This window comes from Peromyscus maniculatus, chromosome 22 (assembly GCF_049852395.1).
Source record: "Peromyscus maniculatus bairdii isolate BWxNUB_F1_BW_parent chromosome 22, HU_Pman_BW_mat_3.1, whole genome shotgun sequence".
Lineage (NCBI taxonomy): Eukaryota > Metazoa > Chordata > Mammalia > Rodentia > Cricetidae > Peromyscus > Peromyscus maniculatus.
Genome location: NC_134873.1, coordinates 10,636,303 through 10,651,524, shown reverse-complemented (window position 1 = coordinate 10,651,524; position 15,222 = coordinate 10,636,303).

The window sequence follows — 15,222 nt, the reverse complement described above, 5'->3', positions numbered from 1 at the left end:
GTGCCAGCATCATACTTTTTTTTTTAAATATTTTGTAATACACTTTCTTTGGGCCACAACCAGCTCTCAAATCATGACACAGAGACTTACTATTAGTTATGAATGCTTGGCTTTAGCTTATGCTTGTCCCACTAGCTCTTTTTTTTTTTTAATGCCGAATGCCATTTATTGAAGGAGGGAGGAGGTCTTAAATACAGGCTTACAGCATAATGGGAGAACCCCGGAGGGCAGAATCAGCATCATACTTTGTTTTTTTTTTTATTTTTTATTTTTTTTAAATACAAACTGTGTAGTATAACGTGAAATCAGGGGTCATTCTTGTGGTGAGGTCATTTGACACACCTGCTTCCAGGAGTTGGGGGCATGGATCAGTTGATAAAGTGCTTGTTGCTAAATAAGCATGGGGACCTGAGTTAGATCTCAAGAACCCATTTAGAAGCTGGTATGCATGTGTAATTTCCATGATGGGGAAGCAGAGGCAAAAGGATCCCTAGAATTTGCTGGCCAGTCAGTCTAGCTAGTCAGTGAGCTATGGGTTCAATGAGAGACACTGTCAAAAAAAAAAAAAAAAAAAAAGGATGTATATGTATGGGGAGGGAGAATGCCAAAAAGATGGTGTCTTAGGGTTGGTTACTATTTATATAAACGGATACTGTGACCAAAAAAGGAGAAGATTTGTTCGGCTTACATTTCCACATTGGAGTCCATCAATGAAAGAAGTCAGGACAGGAACTCAAACAGGGCAGGAACTTGGGGGCAAGAGCTGATGAAGAGGCCATGAGGGGGTGCTGTTTACTGGTTCCCCATGGCTTGCTCAGCCTGCTTTCTTATAGAACCCAGGACCACTGGCCCAGGGATGGCACCACCCACCATGGACTGGGCCTTCCCCCATCAATAACTAATTAAGAAAATGCCTTATAGGCTTGCCTACTGCCCTGTCTTGTGGGGACATTTTCTCAGCTGAGGCTCCCTCCTCTCGGATAACTCTAGGTTGTGTCAAGTGGACATAAAACTACCCAATACAGATGGCTCAGTGGTTAAGAGCACTTGTTGATTTTGCAGAAGACCCAGGTTCAATTCCCCAACACCATATGGTAGCTCACTATTATTTGTAACTTCAGGTCCAGGGGATCCAACACTCTCTTCTGACTTTAGTGGGGAGCAGACACGCATGTGGTGCACATAAATACATGTAGGCAAAAATGCTCATAAATATAAAATAAAAAAAAATCTAGAAAACAAACAAACAAATAGAGAAAGTAAATAAAACATGTAAGTGTGGTTGTAATCTAAGGAATAAAAGCTTGCCTGAAGATCAGAGGACAGAGCTAGCCACAGAGTTAGCTATAGAGGTCAGGCATATGCCTTTAATCCTAGCACTTGGGAGGCAGAGGCAGAGATCTGTCTGGATCTCTGTGAGTTCAAGGCCACTCTGGGCTACATGAGATTAATCCAGTCTAAAAGAGGAGCAGCCAGGCAGTGGTGGCACATACCTTTAATTCCAGCACTTGGGATCACACACCTTTAATCTCAGCACTAGGAAGATTGAGACAGGAAGTGATATGGCTGGGCAGAGAAAGGAATAATAAGGCATGAGGAGACAGGAACTCAGGTCCTTTCAGGCTCTTGCAGGCTAAGGAGTTGGTAAGTTAAGACGTGGCTTGCTCTGCTTCTCTGATCTTTCACCCTAATATCTGGCTCCAGGTTTTTATGATAAGACCATTTAGGATTCATGCAACATGTAAGTCTCAGGATGTCCTTGAAATTTAGAAGATTCATGAAGTCCTTTCCAGAGGTTACTTAAGCAGAAAGGACTGCTGGGGAGAGGAGACTCTGACCTGTTGAGTTGCCTGCAAGGTATGCAGGAACCCTGGTTTCAGGTCCAAAAGAAACCCAGGACAAAATGGCCAACTGTGGCAAACAAGAGTCCACACTGGCCTCCAGGATCTCTTAGCAGAGCAAGTACCTGCTACAGGAGTCTGTGTTGGCATCCTGGCTCTTCTCACCCCTTCCCCACCTGAAAATTCTCCAGCTCATGGGCTTCCCTTCCTGTAGCTTCTCATTCCTATATAACCCTGCCGTTTTGGCTGTGTTCTTTGGCTCTGTTGTTCCACTTCCTCTTGGTTCTCCCTCTCTTGGCTCTCTCAGTCTCTCTCTCGGCCCCCTTTCTCTTACTCTTTTTTCTTGGTCCTCCCTCCTGCCTCCCACGGCCAAGTTCACTCTGTTGGCCATGTATGGTGTTCTACTTGCTGTCCCTGCCCTGGTTCTTCCAGATGCCTCTAGCTGTACTCTCCCTCCTATTTACAACAAAAACCTTCTCCTCAACTGTATCTTGGAATGGCCATGTGTTCACTTTATACCCAGGATGTAGCTTTTGTGAGTTGTCACCCATGCTAAGATCGGCCTTTTGGTGACACAGCTGCCTTTGAGGCATCCGCACTCCTGTAAGTAACTCATCACCCCTACCCTTCTCGCAAGTGGCCCCGATAAACTCACCGGCTTATCAAGTGGGATTTTGTTGGTACTGTTACTTTGGTCTGTCATTGGTGCCTTGTTTGTAGGGAGACAATGTTTGTGCACATCTCCCTAGGAAAGTTTATATGACGCCTGCTCATGATGATATGAATGAACTTGAAGATGCTTCTCCAGTCCACTCTTGACATGAAACAACAGCCCAATGACATTTATCTGTAGGCTGGTGAGAGACCCTGAATCAGAGGACCCAGCTAAGCCATGTCTAGACACACAGGGATCTGTATAGTGTACTTACTATGTATTATTTTAAGCTGATAAATTTAGAATCATTTGTCTAAGCAGTAGGTAACTTTCGCACTGAGGTTCTATTCTCCATTCACTTTCTTGCTCTCCACTTTTTGTTTTATTTGTGTGTGTGTGTGTGTGTGTGTGTGTGTGTGTGTGTGTGTGTGTGTCTACATGAGCATATGTGGGTACTTTCAGAGGCCGGAGGAGCATAGTGGAGGCTCTAGAGCTGGAGTTGCAGATAGGTGTGAGCTGCCCGACATGGGTGCTGGGACTGGAACTGGTCCTCTGGAAGAGCAGCTCTTAACTTCTGAGCCACCCCTTCAGGTGCAGTGTCTCACCCCCACCCACAGCAGGGCAAAGCTCATCCATGTGTTTGTGCTTCAAGGTTTTCCCTTTCTTTGTGGTCATTGTTGTTATTGTTGGTGTGTGTGTGTGTGTGTGTGTGTGTGTGTGTGTGCGCATGTGTAGTAGGCTGCATACATGTGAGTGTGTAAATGCACCTACATACTAAGGCCATTCATGAAATTGGGTGTCTTCTTCTGTCATTCTCTGACTTACCTTGGAACAGGGTCATTCACTGAACCTGGAGCTTACCATTTCAGGGAGGCCAATGGTTTCTTGGGGTCCTCTTGTCTCTGTACCCCCACCCACCGATGCTGGGGTCACAAGCATGTGCAGCCTATGTCAAGTTTTTTTTTAAAATGAGGATTTAAAAAATACATTTTATTTATTTTGTGTATTTGTATGTGTGTAAGCATGCATGTGCAACTGTGTGTGTGTGTGTGTGTGTGTGTGTGTGTGTGTGTGTGTGTAGGTCAGAAGACAACTTGTGGTAGTCTGTCTGCTCTTTGTACCATGTGCTTGCTCCTCATATGACAGGATACCATCTGGCTTGATGCAATTCTGAGCTTTTACTGGGCATCCAAAGGCCAGAGAAGTACCCTGTAGAATTCACTGAAAGTTGTAGGCTGCTTTAACTAAGCGCATTAATTTGACTCCTGACTCTGCCTGGAGAAGTAGTAATTAAAGACCAGTTCTTAAGTCGGCCAGTCCCAGGCAGCCGGCAAGAGAACAGCAGGGCTGCTGCACATATGAGCTCACAGTAGTTATGACCACACACACGGGACCTGCACGAGCTCAAGCTGGACAACATCTCAACATGGGGGTGGAAGGAGCGAGCTGGGCACAGATTCCACTCCTAACTGAGACGTTATTGGGATTTGGTGGCTACAGGGAGAGGGGAAATCCATTTTCTTCAAGGATTGGCAGACCACACAGCAAGGCAGGCTCCACGTTCAAGAATATTTGGGGAACACAATATGGACTTGATTGGTTTAAAAAACAATAACAACAACAAAGAGAGAGCATGAAGTTGGGTGGATATAGAGGTGGTGAGGGAGACCTGGGAGGGGAGCTGGGGAAGGGGTGTATCAGCTGGGAGCATGAGAAGAGGGGTCCAAGGCAATAACTTCATTTTCTTCTATCTCTTCAACCTTCTGCACTTCCCATGGTTTGAACCCAAGAGAAGCCAGACGATCATGGAGCCAGTTGGCATAGTCCATGAGGACCAATGTGCCTGGATATAGTGCAGGCGAAGATGGATGGAGGGCCCTTGCAGGCCATGGAAGCTCTCCAGCACTGTTTCTCATGACCACCATGTAAGAGCAGTCTGGACGAGGCTTCTTGTCTTATTATGATGCCAAAGTAGATAGTTTTATTTTGTCTTATTATTATTATTTTTTGAGACAAGGTATGACCATGTAGCCCTGACTATCCTGGAACTCATTATGTAGACCAGGTTGACTTTGAACTGACAGAGATATGCCTGTCTCTGCCTCTTGCATTCTGAGATTAAAGTTGTAGGTCACCATACCTAGCACAAAGTAGAAGATAATACATGTTAAGTAAGGACTGGAGAGATGGCTCAGCAGTTAAGAACACTGGTTGCTCTTTCAGAGGAGCCAGGTTTGGTTCCCAGTACTCTGCAGGGGCCCTTTTCTGTCCTGCTTGCCAGCTCCCAAATAACCACACAGAGACTTACATTAATTACAAATGCTGGGTTGATAGCTTAGACTTGTTACTAACTAGCTCTTACAACTTATATTAACCCACATTTATTTCTTTCTTTCTTTCTTTCTTTCTTTCTTTCTTTCTTTCTTTCTTTTTTTTTTGGTTTTCTGAGACAGGGTTTCTCTGTGTAGTTTTGGTGCCTTTCCTGTATGTTGCTCTGTAGAGTAGGCTGGCCTTGAACTCACAGAGATCTGCCTGGCTCTGCCTCCCATGTGCTGGGATTAAAGGCATGTGCCACCACTGCCTGACCCCATATTTCTTATCTACATTCTACCATGTGACTCAGTACCTTTTTTCTTTTTCTTTTCTTTTCTTTTCTTTTTTAAAAATATTTGATTTACTTATTGTCTATACAGTGTTCTGTCTGCACACCAGAAGAGGGCACCAGATCTCATTATGGATGGTTGTGAGCCACCATGTGGGTGCTGGGAATTGAACTCAGGACCTCTGGAAGAGCAGCCAGTGCTCTTAACCTCTGAGCCATCTCTCCAGCTCTCAGTACCTTTTTTAACACAGCATGTTCATCTTGCTTCTCCTAGTGACTCCACCCTTCTTCATTCCAGAAATGCTCTCTCCCTGTCTGCCAGATGCCTAATATCTTCCTGTCTAGCTTTTGGCTATTTAGCTCTTTATTAAACCAATGAGAACAACACATCTTTACAGTGTACAAAAAGATTGTTCTACAACAGTACCCACATTGTGGCTCACAGGTATCTGTAACTCCAGTTCCAGGAGAATCAACATGCTGGGCCACCTGGTATACAAATGGTGCACAGACATACATGGAGGCAAAATGTGCATAAAATAAAAATAGAAATATTAAAAAATGTTAAATAAATAATCATGAACTGGAAGGACATTTATCTTTTTAAATTTTTTTTTTTTTTTTTTTGGAGACAGGGTTTCTCTGTGTAGCTTTGCGCCTTTCTTGGAACTCACTTTGTTGACCAGGCTGGCCTCAAACTCACAGAGATCTGCCTGCTTCTCCCTCCCGAATGCTGGGATTAAAGGCGTGCGCCATCACCGCCCAGCAAATTTTTAATTTTTAAAGCTTACCTAGATAACATTGTGTTTTTATCATGTAAAACATGATTTAAATATTTTTATTTATTTTGTGAGAATTTCATAATATGCATACAATATATTTTGATCAAATTCACCTCTCACACTCCCTCCAATTAGTTCCAGGCCCTCCCTTATGTCACCATCCTAACTTCATGCTCTCATTTTATATCCCACTGAGTCCAATTAGTGCTGCTTTTAAGTGCATGGGTGTGGGGCCATTCACTAGAGCATGGGCAGCCAACCTACCTGAGATCACATCTCTCAGGAAAACTGACTCTGACTCCTCTAGCAGCCTTCAGCTGTCAGTCGCTCCTCAGCTGGGCATGGGGGCTTGTGTGCCCATTCACATCCATTCTGGAATGCTGACTGGTTTCTTGTGCAGGTAATGACAGATCCTGTGAGTTCATGGATGCAGTGGTCTTGCTGTATGCAGAAGTCACCATTGGCCCAGGTCCTTCCTAACCTCTGGCTCTTACAGTCTTTCTATATCTTCTTCCATGATGGGAAGGCAGGAGTGTGATGTAGACGTTCCACTTGTGGCTGAACATGCCACAGAAACTTATTCAGTGTACTTGGATCTGTTGTGAGCATCTGTGTTAGTCTCCATACATGGCACAAAGCAGCTTCTCTTGACATCTGAGAACTGCTGTTCTGTGGTGTGGAGATGGCTATTTAGACGGGAATTTGGTGCTTTTTAATAGTTCAAATTTTTCTTTTATTTTTATTTTTTAAAATTAATTAATTAATTAATTATTCTATTATCAGCTTTATATAGTAGAAATTCTTATCTTAATAGTGAAATGTTTCATTGAGGTTTGCTCAGTAATTGAGTAAAACCAAAACTTATTATAAGCCACAGTCATCCTATATATAGAGCCTCCATGGTTCTGTGGGTTGTAGTCTGATTGTTCTTTACTTAATATCTAGAATCCACTTATGAGTGAGTACATACCATGTTTGTCCTTCTGGGTTTGGGCTTCTGTTGGTCTTTTCTGTGTTGAACACACAGATTGCAAGCCCAGCGTCACTTTGAGATCTTTGGCAGCAGTTAACTCTGCAGCTCACACACGATTGAGCCTGTATGATAATGAGTATTCAGAGACAGGTAATGCCTGGGGGGAGCTCACCAACCTAAGACAGAGCGCCTGTGTGGCCTGGGCAGGCGTCTCCATGATGGGTAAGGTGACCTGCTGATGTCCCACGCAACCTAAGTCAGAAGCTCATTTTTTAGTAAAAGGGGAACCTGCAGGGCCTTGGCCCCTGTTTTTGGTAACTGTTGCCTTGCTTGCTGACCTTGACCTTGATATCCTCCCTATGCTAATTCCCTCCTGGGTTCTACCCTCATGAATGCTTAAGGGAAGATCCTTGTCTGTGTATCCTGCATAATGGGCGTTAACAGGTTAGATGCAAGATTGTAAAACATTGGTAGCGAACTTCTGCCCTCCAGGGTTCTCCCATCGTTCTGTAAGCCTGTATTTAAGACCTCCTCTCTCCTTCAATAAATGGCATTCAGCATTAAATACATAAATAAATAAAGTAAAAAAAATTAAAATAAAATAGAAGGGAGTTTGGTACTATGTCCACTTAGAAAAAGGATTTTTAAAAACTCGAGTTCTTGCTAAATTAGAAATTTTCTCTTTTTAAGTAGTTCTTTTAAATTAACATACAAAGTCATGGACTTCATGATGATGATATTTTCATACATAATTTGTTTTGGTGATTCTCATCTGCTAACCCCTTCCACTTCTGCTGGTGTCCCCCCCTTCCCCTGTAACTAGCTCCCTTTCTGCTTCCAACAACTGGTACTTTGAACATGATGCATTGAAGTGCATAGTGCTGTGTTCTTCCCCAGCCTGTCCTTGCTGGAGACCAAACTTGGGATCATATATACCTCAGGCAGGCGCTCTACCTTGGACTTCCATCTCCAGCCCTTAGTTAATTTCTTTGTTTGTTTCTTTCTGATCAAACAGTGAGACTGATTTAAAAAGTCATTTCTTGTGTGTGTGTGTGTGTGTGTGTGTGTGTGTGTGTGTGTGTGTGTGTGTGTTCTCATTCCTGCGTGCATGCCATAGTATGCATGAGAAGGGAAGAGAACTTATGAAACTGGTTTGATGGCATGTGCCATTATCCTTTGAGCCATTCCTTGAGACTGATATCTATCTATCTATCTATCTATCTATCTATCTATCTATCTATCTATCTATCTATCTATCTATCTATCTATCATCTATCTGTCTGTTTGCCTGTCTACCATCTATCTATATCTATCTATCTATCTATCTATCTATCTATCTATCTATCTATCTATCTATCTATCTATCTATCTATCATCTATTTTTAAGTCTCACCATGTTGCCTTGGGCCTGGAACTTGCTATGTAGACCAGGGTGGACTTGAGCTGACAGAGATCCACTACCTCTGCCTCATGCATGCTGAACTTAAAGGTATGCACCATCATATCAGGCTTTGGCTTTTTTAAGTGTAAAATATACATAAGATAAAACTGACTGTTATAAAGTGTGCAATTCAGCTGAGCATAGAGATTCACACCTATAATCCTACCATCCAAGAGGCTGGTTGCTGTAAGTGTGAGGCCAGTCCAGGATATGGAAGAAGACCATGTCTCAGAAAAGTCAAAACCAACCAACCAACCAAACAAACAAACAAACAAACAACCCCCCATATTTCAGGCATTTATGATAACCATCTTGTCATGCAGCCACCGAATTCAAGTATTGGCTTGTGGGGGCCAGAGAGGTGGCTCAGCAGTTGGGGGCTCATCCCGATCTTGTCAAGGAGCAGAGTTTCAGCTCACAACTGCCTGTAACTTCAGCCCAAGAGAGTTGCACAAACTCACACACATAATTAAAAAAATAAATTGCAGGCTGGAGAGATGGCTCAGGGGTTAAGAGTGCTGACTCTTCTTTCAGAGGACCTGAGTTCAATTCCCAGCACCCACATGGGAGCTTACACCTGTCTGTAACTCCAGTTTCAGGGGACCCCGACACCCATGGCAAAAACACCAATGCACATTAAAATAAAATATATTTAAAAAATAAATAAATTGCTGAAAAAAATCCTAGATTTTTATTATTCCAAAGGACTCTGCACTGTTACCCTTCCTTCCTGCTTGCAGCCCCCGACAGGTAACCACCATTCTGCTTTCTGTCCTTGTGGATTTACCTGATCTGGATATTCCTAATAAATTCATTTACTAGAAAAATTCATCAATCTACATATGTGCCTTTTATTTTTTAAAATGATATTTATTTACTCTTTGACAATTTTATAATTTATATAATGTATTTTGATCATATTCACCCACCACCACTTCCCTCTGGCTTCCTCCTCCCACTCTGTCTCCCTCCCAACTTTATGCCCCCCTTTAAAGTGAATTCTTCGAATAAGTACAAGAAGCTAAAGACAAGAAAATGACTTGTGGTTGAGGAAACTCATCACTGTATACATGGATTGTAAAGAAATAATTTGATGAGATCTAAACTTAAGATAGAAGGCTTTACTTGCTGTTATTTTCAAAATATATGTCTCAAAAACAAGGAAGCGTTTATAAGGATTCAGTTTAGTATGAAGTAGATAAAGCTAACTTTATAATATAAAGCATATAAAAATGTGAAATGTAATAAATGATTAATATCACCATATATAATATCACACAACTACCAAGAGAAAAAAATTCTGTAGTTTCCAAGAATTGACGTATGTCAAGTAATCAAAATAAAATGTGAGTAAAAAAATGCAGACTGGACTGGGCGTGTGTGTGGTTTCTGATAGTCTGCTCCTTTTTTCTTCCATTAAAATGATCTTTCTACTCTCAGACCTTTCCCCGGCATAGCCAGCTGTGCTGGCTAGGGAAGAGAGGCTGTGGGAGTCAGAGAGGAAGACCCCCACTCCGGGGTTCTGGGAACAGCAGGGGAGCAGCCAGCCCATAATGAGACCCTCCTTTCCCTTAATGACTCTTGAGGCTTCGGGGATGCCTTAGGCTAGTTCTGCCCCAATTAATTGGTAGGGAGTACGTCCCACAGAGGAATTAGCCTGGATTCTTCCATCTCAGGCTCCTGTTTAGTGCTCAGGCCCACCCCAGAGGAGGCGAACAGTCATCAGGGGACAGCACTGGGAGGGAGCTGGAGCCGGAGACTGATTGGATCATAGCAGGTCATGGACTTGGGCTCAAAGGCCTGTGCAGCCGCACATTAACAGCCACTTTGAGCCCCTTGCATATCTGCAAAGAATTCCACTGTCCTTAACCTATTGGGAGGAAAGAATTATCAGTGAGAACAGGAATGAAGTATTTATCTAGTATGCAAGATGTCAGGAATGCCCAAACCCAGTCATTTGCTAATAGCACTACAATGTTAGTAACTAACACCCTCCCACATAAACACTACTACTACGACTGTTAATAAAACCATCAAAATATCAAAATGTTGACAGAATCAGTAATATTTTTGAGCCAAGTCACCCAGGTGGCTGAGGCAGAAGGAAAAACCAGGCACCTTACTACAGTTGACATGGTGACATTCTGCACAGTGTGGCTATTTCGTCATCATTTTTATGTAGTGTCTAATACTGAATGTGCTCTTAGGTGATGTTTTTGGTAAACACACGAGGTTTGGTATGTCAAGGGTTCAGCATTTAAGATACTGTATTGAGGGCCTGGAGAGGGGGCACAGCTATTAAAAACCTGCACTGCCCTTTCAGAGGACTGGAGTTTGGTTGCCAGCACCTAGCTCTGGCAGTTCACTGTCCTGTAACTAGAGCCCAGAGGGTCCCACCCCTTCCGGCCTCTGCAGGCACTACACTCACCTTATCTACCTCTCTTGCTCTCTACACTTAATCGAAAATAAACCAATCTTGGAAAAATATTGCATAGAAATATTTGTCTTAAATGTCAAGAGCTTTGTTCTTTAGTCACTAGATTTTTGTTTCACTGAGGGGAGATTCACGTCACATGCGATGATAATTTCAAAGAGCGTGAATTTGGTATTGTTACCTCACCTAGTATGATTCACCATGTTGGGTAACTATCACTCCATCTAGTTACAGAAGAAGTTTATGGCCCTAAGAAAATTCCACCCCTTTAAGATCACTCCACTGGTCTCCCCTGGCCCCAAGCTGCTACCCGTCTGCTTCCTGTGTTTATGGATGGACCTGTTCTGGGCAGTTCACAGAAACAGGAACATATGCTATGTGGCCTTTGGGTGTGCTTTGTTTTTCAAAGAATATAATTTGTTTTCAAGTGTGTAATTGTGTGTGTGTGTGTGTGTGTGTGTGTGTGTGTGTGTGTGTGTGTGTGTGTGTGTAAATGCATGCAGAGGTCAGAGACTGACATTAGGTGTCTTCCTTGATTGCTCTGATGTTTTTCATTAATAATGTTTTTTGGACAGAGTGTATTCTGGTCACTCACACACCTTCCTGCCCTTATGTCTCCCCAAGCCCTGGCAGCACCTACTCCTTCCTTACAGATCTCTTTCTAGTAGCATTGATTTTCGGTTTGTTTAGTGTCCCACAGAGTTTAACCAGAACTACCTGTGTGAGCCTGAGTTTGGAACTCACCATCAGAACCCAGTGGGCTCCCACGCGGGACAGCACTGGCTATGGTTCCTCCCCACCCTGTTCTCCTGGACTCTGTTAGTTTCTAACAGCTCAGTTGTAGGTGGTGGGGCCCTGGGAACTCCTCCTCCCTCTGTGGCTGGCTGGTAGGAAGGCCCAACTTGTATGGGCTTGGGACCAGAAAGCAAAGCTCCGCGTTCCTAATTGTCACAGCGGTGACATCCCCAGTCTGCCTGTCTCGGCCTCCCCAGCGCTGCCACTTTTGTGTGGCCCTCTTCCTGGAGAGATGTCAAATGAGTGTCTGCTCACCCCAGATAGGGAACTGACAGCGGACCAGAGTAACACCACCACCAGAGTCTGACTTGGTGGACCAATGGGTGAGCATGGGTGACGACTAGTGTAAACTGGCTCCCTACATGCCTTGTGGGCAGCTTGAAAGGTTAGGGAGTCTCCTTTCCTCAGCAGTCCTCACTGCTTCTGTAAAGGAGGAGGAGCCCTGTGAATCCACCAAGTTTCAGGGACTTCTCAAGCCTTTTGAATTGTTTATTTCCTTTTTGTTAGTGAGCCTCCTCTCAGCACCGTCTTAAAGACCCTTTTTCTAGGATAGCCTGTCTTAATTAAGAGGAAATTTTGTGTGTGCATGTGGAAGCCCAAGATGGATGTTGTAAACCATCCTTCAATTGCTCTTTCACCTTATTTATTGAGGCAGGGGGGTCTCTCAATAAAACCCAGAGCTCATCAATATGACGGGTTTCCGTCGTTCGCTTGCTCTGGAGATCCTCTTGTCTTTACTTTCTGAGGGTGGATTTATAGAAGGGATTCCATGCCCACCTGGCAATTACACTGGTTGGCAAGAGCTTTAATTACCCCAGCCACTGTTTTAGACTTTGCATTTTCTTCTCAGATTTGGATTTTTGGTGTGTACACAATGCCTGGGGAATTGACTCTAGTCTAAACACAAAATTCAATTATGCTGCATACACACCCGATACACATTATCTGAAGGCCATTTTATATATGGCTTTTCTTTTGCTTAGAGGAAAGTTTATACTTGTGGCCGAGGCTGGCCCGTGCTTATAATCTTCCTGCTGCAGTCTCCCAAAGACAGGCAGCATGGGTGTGTGGCGCCCTGCTCAGCCTACAGTATTTTCAGTGCCCTTGAGTTTTCACTGTGGCTTGTCACATGTGGTCAGGTGTGGAATCTCCATCTGTGGTATCCCGTAGGTCACGCAAGGTTTGGATACTGGAGCATTTTGGGTTTGAGCTGTGGCCTCGTTCCATTCTGAGATTTTGAGTTACACTGGGTTGTTGACTCTCCTGAGATCCTCTTGGCTCTGAGAGTTTCTGAGACTTTCCTTGTTGATAGCTTCACAGCTTACACCGTAAGCACAGGACCACACACACTGTAATAAAATTACAGAATTGACAGTGTCAGTGCAGCTTTGATTTGGTATCGGGACGTGCTATGTAGGTAGAGCTGAGAACCACCTTGGTTAGCCTTAGTTAGCCAATGTGTTCAAGGACCCAAGTCAAGGGTTACATGTACAAAGATTGAAACTGAGGAGCCAATTTGGCTGTGCCACCCGGGACAAGTTAACAGGCCTCTCTGAGTCCCTGTTTCCATGTCTGCCCACAGGGTTGTGGGAATGAGATATGAAGAAGGAGAAATAGAAACATCAGATTGCAGATGTAATCAACTGTCTTATTAAATAAGAAACACAGAACCAATGTAAAGAAGAAAGCCAAGAGGTCAGACCTCAGAGCTAAAACCTTACCCTTCCTCCTGTGGTGGTCCTACCTCTCCGAAAGAGACCTACTTCCTGTGTGTTTGTCTTTATATAGTCTTTCTGTTCTGCCTTCTCATTGGTTGTAAACCCAAACATATGACTGCCTTGTCACTGCCTGTAAGTACAGCCCTCCAGGTCTTAAAGGCGCGTGTCTCCAATGCTGGCTGTATCCCTGAACACACAGAGACTTACCTATCTCTGCCTACCAAGTGCTGGGATTATAAGTGTACGCCACCACTGCCCCACTTTCCTATGGCTTGCAAATAGCTCTGACCCCCAGGTAACTTTATTTATTAACATACAATTAAAATCACATTTCAGTACAAATAAAATACCACCATATTAGATCCCAGGCAGAGAGGAAAGCAGAAGGAATGGAGAGGAGGCAGGGATGTTTTAAAAGTGTGGTCTGGTCCTACCTACACCTAGGGCAGGTATCCATTTAACCTTAGTCACACCGAAGCATCACTTGCACGATTATTTAAATAAACCAATGACTGAGTCCCATTCAAGGGCTGTGGTTCCGTTGGTCTGAAGTTTAAACAGGAGTCAGAAGTTTTGTGAGCCACAGGTTGGCAGACAATGTCTTCTAGACGTGGTAGGACTGTTGAACTCGTGGGCAGCTACTCAGGTTACCTGCACGAGATCTAGCCAATGAGAATGCTTGCATAGAGCCAGGAGGAGCTCACAAGCCCCAATCCACAGCCGAGGAGCTCGTGACAGTGGACGGCTGCTTTGGGAGGTCAAGTCAGTTTTCTTGAGCAGTGTGGTCCCTGGTAGGGTGACCATGCTCTAGGGGATGGCCACACACACATCCACATAGAAATAGCACTAGTGGGACTCAATGGGTCAAAAACAAGAGGGCAAAAAGTCAGCGGAGGGGTGTGGTGGTGAAGGTCTGGGAAGAGTTGGAAGGAGGGTATGTTCGAAATACATTGTATGCAAGTATGACATTCTCAAAGAATGAATAAAAATGTATTTTAAAATGGTAATTTGAAGTTCTACCTATTTTCTTGCAAATTTGAAAATTTTGTTCTTTACAGGTGAGTAAAATTCCACTGTGGACTTGTGCTGGAATGCTTTCATCTGTTCAGGGGTTGATGGATGCCTTGACAGCTCTCACACAGTGGCTATGGTGAGTAGGGTAGCCACACACATGATGTGTGGATCTCCGGGTTGAAATCCTTTGTGTCTATTCTCCAGCGTGGTCTAACTGGGTCACATGATGCTTCTATTTTCAGTTTTTTGAGGAGCCTCTGTAGGGATGCTCACAGCAGCTGCACCATTTTACACTCTCACACAACCAGAGTGTAAAGGTTCCCTTACTGCCTGTCCTCGCCAGAATTGCTTTCTGGTTTTATTGGTGACAGCCACACTGACTCGGGAGAGATGGAATGCCAGGGAAGGTTTGATTTGGCATCAGCAATTTAAGAAGTTTTCCTGGTGTTTGAAGGGTACAGCTAAGATTGAGAACCCCCTTGTTTAGCCATTGTGTTCAAGGATCGGGGCCAGGGCTGTGTGTACAAAGACTGGAGCTGGGGGACAGCTCTTTGGCTGTGCTGCTTTCTGAGTACCTTTCTGTTACTTTGTCCACAAACTGGGGTGGTAACGGATACTTTGTAGGGCCATGCAAATGAGATGTAGCTAAAGGAGTCTGTCTGATTCACAAGGTTGCCACCAATAATGCCCCAAAGTAACAATAACGTGCACCTATTAGCTTTTAATAATAATAATAATAATAATAATCATAATCATAATGTGTGTGTGCATGTGTGTGTCGGTGAGCTTGCCACAGCACACATGTGGAGGTCAGAGGACAGCTTCTGGTGTCAGTTCTCTCTTTCACCTTTCTGTAAATTCCAAGGATGGAACTCAACTCACCAGCCTAGCACTGCGAGTTGTAGGCCATCTTGCCAGGGTCCACCGCACTGACTTTTATTCCCCCGCTCGGCTCTGTGCAGATCTC